The 15,097-nt window shown below is 37.2% G+C and overlaps 1 protein-coding gene across 10 annotated transcripts in view; it reads right to left on the bottom strand.

The window, feature by feature from the left end:
• Positions 1–15,097, bottom strand: part of SPR (G protein-coupled sex peptide receptor) — a 619,021-nt gene that overhangs the window by 281,538 nt on the left and 322,386 nt on the right. For 2 of the 10 annotated variants that reach the window (XM_087353870.1, XM_087353873.1), the window contains exon 1: positions 8,618–9,003. The exons of 7 other annotated variants lie outside the window; for them this stretch is intronic. The gene's annotated coding sequence lies outside the window, so the exon portion shown is untranslated. Of the gene's footprint in view, positions 1–8,617; positions 9,005–15,097 lie in introns of those variants that run through there. One more of the 10 variants, XM_087353877.1, reaches the window with a different exon arrangement.

Here is a 15,097-nt window from a genome sequence, read left to right as displayed (position 1 = left end):
CTGGCCAGGCAACGGGATGGACGATCTGGTTTCGATCTTCTACAGGGGCGGGTTTTCTTCTCTCCGGCATGGAGTTCAGGCTTTGAGGCCAGCCCAGTACACTATCCAGTGAGTACCCGCGGTTGTTCCACTGGGGTTAAAACGGCCGGGGCTTCAAACTGATCATTCTTATCCATGCCAAGATTAAAAATTCGTGGACCTATACCCCTATTCCTTAATTATATCCATGTTGTAGTGATTCTTAATCATGTGAACAACTTTACCGTCTACCTTACTACAAATGCTTTGTATCGTTCGTTTAAAAAGTTCTATTGACACAGAGTCAATGCTTTTAGATTGGGCAGCGTGCAGTATCGTATGATTGAATGTCGATAAATGATTTATAGGAATATATATGGAAGAACGTGATCAGGACCGGATTTAAAGTACAATCATAACTTTCATGAACGAACTAAGAAAAACTTCGAGACCCTCATTCAAAAAAGCAAGCCAATGGCCAAGCCGTGTCACTGCTAGCATAAACCACTCTTTTGTCAAAGCACAGAAAGTGACATTCAGGTTATCACAGCGGCGAGTTATGAAGACGGCCGTGGTAACCTAAAATCTAACCCAGAAAACAGCCATCTTTGCATTGAAAGTGATTTAAATGAGACCAGTAATACCAACATGAAGGTTACCGTTCTGTATACAGGTCCCAACCGTTTGCAATAGAACTTCGACATGGCATCCTGTCTTTAGACTTCTCAGTAAATAAGTGAATCAGGAAATGGCGGCTAGCTTAATTTCTTGGAGTGCCGTTGCTGAGACACAAACTCGACCGAATCCGAGACCAAACTCCTACATTCTAAGTCATAGTTTGCAGAGCAACAGTGGCTTAAGTCTAACTGTACAAGAGAGGTGATACGTCCCATCTCCGCTATGCTGAAATATGATTCATGCAGTAGTGGACTTTCACACTAACATTACTGTTAACAGAATTTTTTACACTTTTCTTTAAGTCACTTCCCTGTAACATTGTTTTTTTATGCATATATATTTTTCTTACAAATTATATACAACAGAAGCACAAAATTTATACCAATAATTATAATGTTCGTAAAGATATTGTTTTAAATCTGTAGGTTATTATATAAAATCATAAAGTTATTAAGTAGCTTTATATTTTAAACGTTGAAAAAAAAACGAAAACCTGTTTACGAGTATATTATTCAGTACGTCAGTAGACCACAAGATCATAACTAAGTAGGATTTGATGTTCTCACGACGGTGAGTATGAAAATGGCTGTCTTCTGGGTTGTAGAGCCGTGTAGTCTGGTAAATTTTTACCAACGTTTCAGAGGTCCTTGCTGCCTCCATCATCGCCTTGATGACGGAGACAGCAAGGACCTCTAAAACGTTGGTAAACTCTTAATAGACTACTCAGCGCTACAGCCCAGAAGACAGCCATTTTCATACTCATAACTGAACGCTTTGACCTATAGACATTTTGGTAGGACTCCTTGGACGAGGGATCAGCCCGTCGCAAGGCCTCGACCTGTACACAGGACAGCACAACACAGAAAAACGCGGACAAACATCCATGCCTTGAGTGGGATTCGAACTCAAGGTCACAGTGTCCAAACAGCACAAGGTCCACGCCTCAGACCGCGCGGCCACTATGACGGCATAGCGATTTAAAGTAACAATAAAATAGGTCTACATATATAAATTCGAATTCAAATAACTAAGTAGCTTCTTAGCTGTATAACGATGTAGTCCAGGAAACTCACAAGATGACCTAACTAATAAATTAACCGACTGATTATTCTACACTGGGATAATATAACCTAAAGTTTAAACCACCATAACACCAACAACGTCAATAATTTATATACACACGATCCGAAACTGTCGCTAAGAGCCATATTAATATTATCTACCGATCTGTGTTCACATCGATATTATGTGCAAACACTGAAAGACTGACGCATGGTACGTAGTTAGCAGACATCTTCATAGAGTGTACTGTGGCCGCTAGCCAGAATTTTCTCTTTAACAGGTAGAGAGAGACACTCGCTCACAAAGCTATGGCTTAACAACGCTCCCACAGAGCGTCACGCACATCTAATTGACTTGCGATTATGATGAATACGGAAGGGTCTTTGCGCTGTAGTACGCGATCCTTATTTCACGTCTTGCTTATATTTCAAGCTTCAATTTGTTTCACTAAATTGCAGGTTAAATTATTTCGTGTTTTTTATGTCAGTAAGTATTCATGTTGCTTTGATTGGCTAAGCTATAATATAGAGATGCATGTAAAATTAAGTTCAATAAATTATCTAATATACGACTGTTCAAATGCATAATTAAATATATAAATATAATAATAAGGTCTGAAATGTTTCAGTGATATTCTGCCACCCTCATCTAAATCTGCTTGCACGCTATTAAAGCTTGTTAAAATATTTAAATTTCTTATTTATTCGTTATTCATAATTATTACAGCTCACTGTGAATACGATAATCAGAAATGTCAACAAAATAAGTTCTTCAAATAATCTAATCTTCGCTATAATCACGTCAAGTTTTATTTTATGAATCTAATGTCAAACGAGTCCTTCATCGCAGACAAAAAAACCTATCCTCGGAACGTGTCGTTGGCACAAACCTCAATGGCAAGACCAGAAAGAATAATAATACTCAATCACGGGAAGTTAAATATTAACAGAAATGAGACTCTCACAATTTTAAGATCATGTCAGCCATATTTTAAAACTGTCCTCGTTTTTCTTTGACTTTCCTTTTTAGAGACAGACTTCCTGCATCTGTGATTCGTAAATATACCCCAAGCCAGTTTTCCTCAATTTTCTTTTCACTCGCGGTACATCAGGGTTCGATCACCGTCAGCCTAGCCTTTGCCACCAGACCGGCTCTGGGGCACACCCAGCCTCCTGTCTAAACGGTACCGGGGTCCTTTCCCGGGTACAGCCGGAGCGTGATGCTTACCACTCACCCCCATCTAGTGGCGAGGTAAAGAATGATTAGGAGGTATACGCCCCTTCCCCCAAGCGCCTACATGGCACGTAACCTTCTTCTAACTATAGTGTAAGAATATAATAAAAAAATCTTATAAAAACTATCGGTTGTGAGAAAATAGCTTAACCGAAGTTCTATAAGGCATAGAAGCTATTAGAATCTGATCTGACGAGAAGGCAGCATGCTATTTAAGAAAATAAATTATATGAAAATTCCCGTAGCGTATTTCAATACATTATACTAAATTTACTATAGTACTGAATGAAAATACGATGACCTTGAATGAGGTTTGCCGATGTCCCTGCTGAATTTTGGCCCCAGTATTTTTTGAATTCAAGCCAAATGTTCTTTTCTTGTGTTCCCCAAGTTCCTTGGGTGATTAATACTTCCTCGTTCTGTCGGAAAGCATAACTCTGTCGCCTGTAGTGAAGTAACGTATTATCAGTATATAGTTACTTATATTTTTAAACTAAAACATAAAAAATTGAGAGTCGGTCTTGTATTCATCCGTATGTTTGTGAAAATACCTCTACAACTAATTGAATTTTACCGAACACCGCGTATGACGGTCAGCGGACGCACGTCCGCCATTTCCTTCAACCCATTAACAAAATTAATTTCAGTTCTTTAGTCTTTTTTTTCGAGTACACTGTCGATTAATTCAAAACTTCGACAAACTAGGTGACGGAAACTGTATTTATCCCTGCGAAACAACTAAACGCAAAAAGTCTATTTTTCACGGTATATATAATGACAAAGAAAAGCCTTCAAAACTGAAAAGTTTCCGTGAAAAAGTTTCTAATCTAGTCCTATTGAACTAACAGTAAAAAAAAATTATAACTAACCGTATTTGTTTTTAAACTGCAGTCACACTGCAAGTAATTGGATTCACTTTAGTTTTAAGAAAAAACTTCTGAAGAACTTTAATAAATCAAATGCTAACAAAGAAGAAAATAGTTTATTTTTTCACATTCTATAATTGCAAACACTTTTGTGAAAGAAAACTTTTACTTTCTTTTCATTTCAGTTCCATAACTTCGGCAAATACATAGCGAAGGACAATACAGTTCTGAATTAAGGATCCCAAGTAAGGACATCTGTTGGACCCGCCTGTCAAGAGCCAAGTTATGAAAGTTTCATTGTGTTAACTATAGTCTATAGAATGAAACAGCATAAAAGTCTGCACCTGACGTAATAATGAATTTTAATAACCTAGGTCGTTACTTATCAATCGATAGGTTACGACTCCAGGGACTATTACGTGGAGGTTCTGATGTACTTTAAAACACACACAATCTTTGCATAATAATTAAACAAAATTAAACTTAAAAATATCCATCAAGGCAGAAGATATCTTCATAAAAGTCCAAGTACCGCTTAGGCACTTGTGTTTGCGTCTACAACGAAAACACAGCAAGAGGAAACTACCATTACAAGTTTTCACTAACTAACTAACTAGATGGCTTACCGAACCCAAAGGTTCATTACCGAAATAACCAAAGCCCTCCGCCGGACTCTGTCCTGGGCCAATAAAATCCAGTTTCCTTCTACTCCTATCTCCCATAGATCCCGCCTGAGATTATCCTCCCATCTATGTCTAGGTCTTCCCAGCGGTCTCTTCCGCTCAGGCTTCCCAACCAATACCCGGTGCACACCTCTTGTCCCATCCATGCGCGCTACATGCCCAGCCCATCTCATTCTTCTCGACTTAATCACCCTCACAATACTGGGGGAGCAGTACAGATTTTTAAGCTCGTCATTGTGCAGTTTTCTCCACGCCCCATCGTCTTCCCTCTTAGGCCCAAATATCCTCCTCAACACCCGATTCTCAAACACCTGCAATCTGTGTTCCTCCCTCTGAGTGAGAGACCATGTTTCACACCCATACAAAACAACAGGCAAGATTATTGTTTTGTATACTTTAATTTTCAGGTTCTTAGAAATCAGACGGGAAGACAAAATATTTTGGACTGAGAAGTAGCAAGCATTTCCGGAATTTAGTCTCCTCCTAACTTCCTCACAAGTATCATTTTGATTTGTTATTGTTGTTCCCAAATATTTGAACTTTGTAACCCTTTCAAAGGATTTATTAGCCACCCTAAGATAATTTTGCCCGCCTGTCTTCTGATGACGAGATACTAACATGTATTTAGTTTTTTTTTTAATTTACTTCTATCCCCACCTGTCTACCAGCCTCTAGTAAAACTTCTGCGTTCCTTTTTATTGTATTCATATCGTCACCCTATAAATTAACATCATCATTCGATAAATATACGTTGGCAACAATGGAATGTTGTACGTAGTTATAGACGCAATTAAACTACAAAAAGAAGCCCCCAGTCGGAGGAGGTATACCCGTCGAACTTATAAAACAGGGAAATACAAAGCTATTCCAAATTAATAAAAAAATATTTGAGGAATGTTTGGATGGTGAAAATATACCAAATTAATGGAGGCTTGCGTATATATCCACTATTTACAAAACGGGTAAAAAAATATGACTGAGACAATTATCGCCCGATATCAGTAACAAACACATTCAGTCTGTTGTATCGAAAAACAATGAAACATCTACTGGAGAAAGATTATCAGGAACATGAGACGGAGAAACAAAGTGGCTTTCGAGCAGGCCGATCTACAATTGACAATATATTTTGTTTAACACAACTTATTTAAAAAAGTATTTCTCTAAATCGTAATCTGCGTTTAGTATTTGTAGATCTGCGTGAAGCACGTGTTAAATGTCCCAGTCAGAAAATTGTGGGACGCCCAAGAGGAAAATGGAATAAACTTAAACATCATACAAGTTATCAAAAATTTATACTCACGCAATATTTCCCATATTAAAATTGGGAATAAAATCTTGCTGCCGGGTTTTAAAGTGACGAAGAGCCTAAGGCAGGGCTGTTCTATTTCTTCCACTCTATTTAAAATCTATCTCGAAAAGAAATTTAATGGCATGGGATTACCTCCGGACGATGACACCATATACAAATTAAATTTTGCGGATGACCAAGTGTTGGTGGCCAAAGATTATGAAGATATTTAATATATGGCCCGAAAGCTCAATGAATAATATGTAACATGGAGGTTAGAAATAAATTTTAAGAAAATAATATTTATGTACATAAACCAAAGAAGAACATGATTTGATATTAGAAACCAGGCGAAGCTAGCTCCAAATGTGAATATAAGTATCTTAGATTCAAAATTACAGCTGATAGTAAACATGATACAGAGTTTAATTAAATAATCCGAGCCAGCAGGAATACTTTAGGTGAAATAAATTCAATATTGTGGAATAGGAATATTACGCGAAACAACAAATGTCATCAAAAACATTCTTACCTATGGATGTGATGTTAGCAGAAAGAAACAAGAAAATATTCCTAGCAGCAGAGATGGATTGCTAGAGGCGCTCTGCTAGAATATCCAAAATGGATCACGTTCGTAATACTTTAATACGCGAACAAATGGAAATAACCAACACCGATCGATTACATCCGCACAAAACAATTAATGTGGTTTGGCCACGTCCAGAGGATGGATACTCATAGGACACCCCATAAGGTAATGCATTGGGTGCACCCGGGCAAAAGATGAAGGGAGGACCTCGGAAGAGTTGGATGGAAGGGATAAACGAATCCATGGGAAGTTGGACAATGGCTTGAGAAAGAAGAATGGACACGGGGAATCGGGGGACGTTTTAAACCGATGTGTGTGTATATATAGAGTCATTCAAAAGGTCAGGGCCAAACTGAATGAGGGTATAGAGGGACTCAGACAGAACAACTTTCGAATAGGAATCCATGTCCTCCGAAGTTATCCTGAGTCAGTTGAGGCCACTGAAAGTAGGGAAGGCTGATAACAAACCGCTGAAATAGTCTGGTTTGTAAGATTGCTAAGGTAATCCTTATGTATTTATTATTTTATTTAGTGTTCTGTCTGACGACAGGTCCATATGAACAGGATCCTTCCATCCTTTTCTCGGACTGGGACCTGTTCATATACGTTCTTGGCAGATGATCCAGAAGTGGTTTGCCATTGCCTTCTTCTGTGTGTGAATGGGATGCCACGGAGAAACCGGGGAAGCCCCCGGAGGAAAACTCCGTGTTGCCTAGACCACGGCCTTGCCCAACACAAGTTACAAATTCGGGCACCGCCGGGAATCGAACCCGAGACTCCAGGATTACAAGGCCAGCGTTCTAACCGCTAGACCACACATTAATAAAAAACAAAAGTAAACTAGTAGGAGAATAGCAAAGTACGATTATTTCAGCTGTTTGTTATCAGACGTCCCTACCTTCAATGGCCTCGACTGACTCAGGATAACTTCGGAGGACGTGGATTCCTATTCGAAAGTTGTTCTCTCTGAGTCCCTCTATACGCTCCTTCAGTTTGGCCCTAATCTTTTGAATCACCCTGTATATGTCACTCTTTACATATATTAACACAACTTTTAAAAAATACACGTTTTAGGCCATGCTGTTACTTTCACTCTGGACAAAAAAAAGCCTTAGAACAGTTTAAACACCTGAAATAAATTTTGCAAAGTTTTACATCATTGTTGTTCCATCTAAATGCGACTTACGCACCATACAGTGGGGGTTTAAAGCACAAACAGCGATGAAGTTATGTCTAATAGCTACACCAAATTTTACCACAATCTGTCAAATAGTTAAGAAGATACAAACCGACGGCATTAATCGAACAGCTGGATTATTCCAATTTTTTTTTAAAAAAATACTAATTTTCAGCTTGATTTAAGGAAAAATTAAAACACATTAATATGGTTTCGATGCCACTTCCTGCTGTATATGAGTCAATACTTCAGAGAATTTGCACATGCGTCCTTCTTTCATTACACTTCAGGTTTAGTTGCTTCAGTAAGAGACGAGACTTTACAAATGCACTCATTTCTCGCCACCCCAACAGTTTACTTCACAAATAATCATATTTAAGACAGCACACAGTTTACTTTCGGAAACTCTTTTAGTACCCATGTTTACTGGACACCGAGACACAAACAACAGACTGAATCAGGGGTGAGTAAACTTGCAACAAACCGCCAGTGAATTTTTGCGTTCGTCAATAGTTTCCTTAAAATTAAAAAATATATATATGTAAAGAAAAGGTAGCTACAGTGTCCTTAATGTCTCCCTGCTCATTCTGTTCCGGAACCCCTGAACCAGCGTTCTGACTTTACTCTGATCGATAGAAAAGTTTTGTCATCTTGTAGCCACATTTACAGATCACTCTTAAAGAACTGAATATATTCGACTTGGTATTTTGTATTCTATGGATGCGAAGAATTAATCAAGAATGTCTTAAAACATTATATAGTGCGAGTAGGTGCCGTTGTAAAAATGTTATTGTGCATATTTCACATGCCAAGTTAGAATGATATATCAGTCAGGCCTACCAACGTCTCACTAACTTACTATTATTTTGTTAAATTTTCCTAAAAACGTCTTATCAATAAACGGAACTCTACCTACAAGGCATCTTGTTAAGCTAACAGTCGTTCCTCGCCTTACAAGGAACTTAACACCGGGTGTACACCAAAGTAACTGGAAAGTACATTTTAGTTTCAAGTACTTACATTTTCCTGTGGAAAACCAGTTCCTTCTTGAATTCGTGCACGTGGAGGATATATGTCGCCTGCCAGTTGTTCCGTAGTTTTGTGTAGAAAAATATCTTAATTTACAAGCTTTCTCTCACAATACGCCATGTTGATCCAGTGGTTATCTGGAGGGGGGTTTGAGAAAAAGAGGGTGGAACTGAATTCACCCTCTTTACGCCTCGTTTCCTTCACGTCCTGAGCAATCATGCACCACACAAGGTCACTTTTATCTCACCTGTAATAATTGTGGCTGTATTTGTCCTACAAGCAAGGTTCCTGTTCAATCAACTGATCGGATAGCCTACAGTATTTATTTATCCACAATACTTATTGTCTATGATCCGTATCACACTCCGAAGGGAACTGAACTCACAGGAAAGTGACGTGCCGAGATGCTTCTCAGTTGAGGTTCCAACTTTCCCCAAAGTTGCGCTGTAGTTGCTGTCCGGTTTCCCAGGTGACACTGCGCCATATGACAGCACGTGTTAGGTGTCTTTGCATTGGAGTGGAAGAATTGTAGTTGAGACCAAGTTGCGTTGGTTTTCTCACGGCCTGAAAGTTCATTATCGTGTTCACAAAATCCCGCGACTAGACCTCATTCTGAATCAAAGGAAACAAATCCACACTCCACTTTTTAAGGTCCATTTTAATATTATACTACAATCTACGACTGTCTTCAAGAATACCAAAGTCACAGGCCCTAATGTAGTTCCCATCAGACAAGTTCGCACAATCGCCATGTTGGTATCGTCAATGCAAGTTATCTTCAGTGTCATGAAGTTTACATCGAGAATCCATCAATTAATGCCTATAATATTAACATTCCTAGTTCAATCAGGGAACAAACATACAAATGGACAGAACGTCACATGAAGAGTTGACATGGAAGTTACGATAAAACTTACGGAGAGTCAGAATTTTTCAGAGTTCAAACGTGAAACAGACTTTCTGTAGAACACGAGTTTAATATAATGCGTTCTTCATTGGTCTTGGTCCGCCTTTTACTTGTCTGTTGTTGGCATCAAAATTACTCGGACATGTATGTGTTTGCTTCCCCCATCATCAAGAATCATAGCCCTGATGATAGTAGCAGAAAGCACCTCTGTAACGTAGGCAAACTTCTACCACAATACACGGTCTAACAACCCATAACATCTTACTCGCCATTGTCATAACCTCAAATCTTACTTCAGATACGCTAAAAAAAACAGTTTCTAAACGTTGCATTGCAAAGGATGAAATTTGATCACCAAATCTGAATCGAACAAATCATCTGAAAAAACTAAGTGTGCATAGGGACGGAGTATTAAAATGAATCTTTGGTAAAGAAGTGTCTAAATGTGTGGAAAATAGTGAAATTGTAAAACGTCGATGTTGACAAACTAAATCAATATCTATAATGTAAGATATATTAAGTGATGTTTATTACAAAATGGCGGGGGGTCGTCTATTGTCCCAAAGTACAATGTGAGGGGGAGATATAATAGAGCCTTACAGATGTCTTATCGTGGACAATACGAATCTTTGCTTAGCAACTGCACAGCTCAGAAAAAGCAAATGAAGAGCGACACAGCGTTCCGTTAATAATGGGAATGTCTTCCCCTGTGAAGAGATGCATGTCAGGACAGCCAACATTAAAACGTTGAAAGCCCTATGCGGTTTAATTACCAACTTGTCTTCCGTGCTGATCTGAATTCCGATCGGCCATACCACTGAACGAATTAACGACGTACACTACTTGTTTGCCATTTTCTAAAGAGATCTTTAGAAATATTGGCTGCTGGACACTGCAACTCTCATTCATTATTTGGACGAAATTAGTAGACGACAACGAACGCATTACTGCAGAATTATAACCAAAGTATTTTAATTAAATTTAGTATAGCCCGAGTAACTTCTAAGTTACAGAATAAATTAAATTTTGGTCTACATATTTTCAATATACACCATATTGTACCGTAAATAAAGCTCAAACCATAAACTAATTTTATTTTGAAAATTTGTTAACCGTACCAAAATTTAGTTACGTAGAATATTTAACAATATGGTTCCATGTATTTAATTGGAATTACTTTTAAACATGGTGATTATTTTGAAAAGTGCAAATAATAATAATTCGTGACGATGCAATGTGTTCGGTAAACAGATTGGTTTGCAGCAATGCATCGGATATGATATAAAAGCTATTATCTACAAAAATGTTCAAATTCAATGACGTATTCAGGCATCGTAAATAATTTTTTCCTTCAATTTCATCAGCCTACACATTTCTACTGTTAAAACACCCGTTTTTCATATTTCCTGTTCTTTCTCTGTATTCGTCATGCATTGGATTTCGCAAACTTTTTTGCCAAACAGCGACACTACTCCCACACGACTCAATTTCATTAACGTACATCTTACACAGTACTCGGGACGAAACCGTTCGTTCCACGTCCGTTAGAAGTAAAAGTCAAGGGGATTGGAAGGGATGGGAGGGGTGACAGGTAAGGAAATTTATCGACGTTTCAGAGGTTCTTGTTGCCTCCATTATCAGGGTGAAGCATATCTCAAACGTCTGTAAACGTCTGCTAGTATGATTTGAGGTTTTCAAGGCGGTGTGTCTGAAGATTTCTGTCTTCTGGGTTGTTGCGACCTGTAGTCTGGTAGAAGTTTACCGACGATGGTATCAATACTACAATCATTATTTCCCCGCATAAGTACTTTTTAGATCGCTGTCTCAGTTTTCGTAAAGGAAATGTATTTAGAATAGGTAGTATATGCGTTTTCCTTCTACCCGCAAGCTAATGACTTAGACGAAACGAACTGAACTATAATGGGTTCTGTACGTGTTTTATTACAATACTGTAGCGGATCCTTCCATATAATTATTATCAAAAAGCTTCCTTCAGCGTCTACAGAACATGGATTTTCTAACGCTGAAAACCGATCCGTGGTTGTTATGCATTTCCTTGTTTTATATTTCATTATTAAGAAAAAATGTTTGCCATTTCTCCTCTTCGTTTATAAATAACGTTAGAATGAAAATTTTATTTCAGAGTGTATTCTATTTAATTTTACAGTCCGCCGTAAAATATTTGGCATTACATATATTTTGATTGTCTTCAAAATTGTCATCGGAAATCCGACAGGGAAAAAACATTTTAATAGAAGTAATTGTAAAGATTATATCAAAATGAATGTTACGTAAATTACAGCAGAGGTGCTTAACCTCTGTGTCAGGACACAAAATGAGGTAACCATATTAATTTAAGTGTGTCGCCAAATCTTAGTACAATCTGACATTAGTTGATATCTTGGTTTGACAAATCCCGAAAGTAGATGAGGAAATCTCAGGCTTGTGGCCGAACATACTGACGAAATAAGACTATACAGGGTGAGTCAAAAGTATGTTTACAAACTTCGTGTTCGTGTTCCAGGATCAAAAATTAGAAAAAATGTTCCTATGAACATGGGGTCGCAAATGTTTCATTTTAGAAATAATAGCCAAAAATAAGTTTCATAAGTTTCTGACTCACCCTGTATACTGCACTGTCCGTGTTATTCTTCTTGGCATTTCTTTTGTGGGTGCGGCGTCGGATTGGGCCAGTTCATTTTCCGACAATGCTTCAGAAAGGGGTGTTTGCATTACTTGGGTTACAGTTGTGGACACGTGAGGTTGTAATGCTGACGCTGCCGAGTTGTGATACTAACGTACAGACAAACATTCTGTAGCTTCTAAGATGCCTCCTATTCAAATTCTTTAAATATTATGGTGCAGTGAAAATGTCTCTTTTTGCTACACTACAGTGCTATAAAAATCCAGAATTGTTTTCTGTGTATCTCGAGAACTGGGACTGTACAGCAGATGTTTTTCATTAGAATATTAGTTGCGGAACAGCATCCTGTAGTGAAATATGTTGCCTCTAAGAAATTTCCCCCACTTCTTTCCCCTACATTCCCCAATCACGCCGGCCAGAGGCCAGGAAGAATAACGTGGACTGTAGTTGGTGAGAATCTGTGGTGTCTACGGCTCTATCTTGCCGGGTAGACGAAAAACAAACGCGTATACTACGTAAACCAAAAACATTACTGACGTAGGAATTTAGCGAGATACAAAATACTGCCGCTGAGAAATAATGTGCATGGTATGGGCAGTTTTTCCTTCTTTTCTGCTATCTCTCCCACCCCTACGACTCAATTGAGTTTCACCTCTAACGGATCTCGAGCGCACAAATTCGCCCCGATTACAGCAAGTCGAGTCACGAAAGCGAACAGAGAAGAAAGGATGGTGCAGGGAGACAATGAATATATTTATTATCATTATTATCATAATTATTAATTAAATAATGAATAAATGGACTTAATTATTATTATTATTAAAACAAAAAGTGTCTTAATTAATTTGTTTCGTCTTATTTATTTTAATCCGTCTGATCACAATATTTAAAATTTCTTATAATTAAGATAATAAAATATCATTCATGTTCCATATCGATTGATCGATTTACATTTCGGAACATTTACACAACATGTTGCGGTTTTTATAAAACCATCATCAGGTGTAAAATATATCTAAGAACTTATGTACATCTAATAACATTTAAGAAAAACAACACCTTCGCCCAAAAATGGAAAAACAAACGTAATGAAACATCACCAAAAAACTACAGAAATCATAATTGAGTTTTAAGTTCTTAGATATATTTTACACCTGATGATGGTTTTATAAAAACCGAAACATGTTGTGTAAATGTTCCGAAATGTAAATCGATCAATCGATATGGAACATGAATGATATTTTATTATCTTAATTATAAGAAATTTTAAATATTGTGATCAGACGGATTAAAATAAATAATTGCTATAATATTCACAATATGACGCAATTACACTATCTTGTTTCGTCTTGTTTAATTCTGATTATTTTTTGTGTATTTTATTGATGTATAATTCTGTTAGTGTTTGCCTGTTACAGGATCGTTACCTTTGGCACACACTCTAATAAAGGAAATGAATTTGATTTAGTAATTAGCACGCGTATTCATTTCATAATAAATTACCTACTTATTTATAGGTATATTTAAAATCCAATCTTTAGCTGTCAAAACCGTTTTATAGTTAGTGGTTAAAAATGTTAAGAGATACTGAAGTAGAGTATAAAGGTGTGGAGTGGATTAAATTGGCTTTTTTGAGCACAATGCTGACTCTTAACCTTGTAAAACCCAAAGTTAAATGTAAGTACCACACGCTTAGACAATTAGTAACGATGAACAGAGCCATTAATTTCTTAAACAGCATTCAAAAGTTTGTCTTTATAGTGGGAGGAATATCAGCTGATCAATACTAATTCTACTTCATGTATGGAATTCGTATCGCAAAGGACAAAATAGCTCTTTTCCTTACAGTTTTTTTTTAAAAAATGTGTTATGGTTTGTGAACAAGACAGTGACTGAGAAACGTCCCAGCGTATTTACAGAAACTGCACAGACTGTCTGCATGCAATGTTATGTTATGATACTAACACGTACAAAATGCAAGTAACAACTACAGATCTCTATTATTCTACTTTTCCTTATTTCAAATAAGTTATTCACTACAGCGCCAAATTTCATAACCACGTATTTTGCGAACTACTTTGTATCACCTGCAGACTCTGTTTTAATGTAATATTCCTTACCTATTATCCACAGTTTCCCCTAGACGTTACAAACTGCCGCCATTTTGTCTTCCACTTCTATTAGCCCTAAAAATTGCAATCCCTACTAAATTAATAGAATGTGTAAAGAGAGAAAGAAGATGTTAAAGAGAGAATGGCAGATGACGTTGATTCACGTGGCGGCATGAAGCTAATTATCGTCTGAAATGCATCGCTCCATTTCGAGCTGGCAACTATAACTGCCTATGAGTGGAGCACTCCAACCAATAAGGAGCAAAGTCCTTGCATCTGAGAGTCACGTGGCGAATCAAGTTTAGAGAATACATGAATCCCTAAATGCAGAAAGGGTATAACTCAAATTATTTTTCTCTGAAAATTATTTTTAAATGTAGAAACAATGAAATTGAGTCTTCGCCCATCTGTGAGAAATCCAAATATGATGATGATAAATAATATTGAAATTATTATCACTAACAAAATAAATTTAATTTAATTAAAGAAGAATCAACACAAAAACTTAATTTTTTCTACAATTTCTATTTCTATGTTTTGAAGTATTCTATGTTTGTATTTATATTTTAAAAAATAAATTCCCATGATGTATCAGTGAGATTTCCTTTGTTCTTCATCCATTAACCCTGTTGAAACACCTTAAAGGGCATAACTCCAACAAATATTGACCAACGTGGAGCTTAAACTATGGGATGAAAAAATCTTAAATTTGGCATAAGGGTGTAAGTTGATTGCAACTAACTCTATTCCAAAGTTCAAGTCTCTATCTTTAGTTGTACTGATCACAGACAGTTTTTTTTATATTTCGT

Source organism: Zootermopsis nevadensis, unplaced genomic scaffold (assembly GCF_977971745.1).
Source record: "Zootermopsis nevadensis isolate Lab colony 2312 unplaced genomic scaffold, Znev_1.0 Znev_ptg000022l, whole genome shotgun sequence".
Taxonomy (NCBI): Eukaryota; Metazoa; Arthropoda; class Insecta; order Blattodea; family Termopsidae; genus Zootermopsis; species Zootermopsis nevadensis.
The sequence above is the reverse complement of the archived record's forward strand: the minus strand, read 5'-3'. Positions and strand labels throughout refer to the sequence as shown.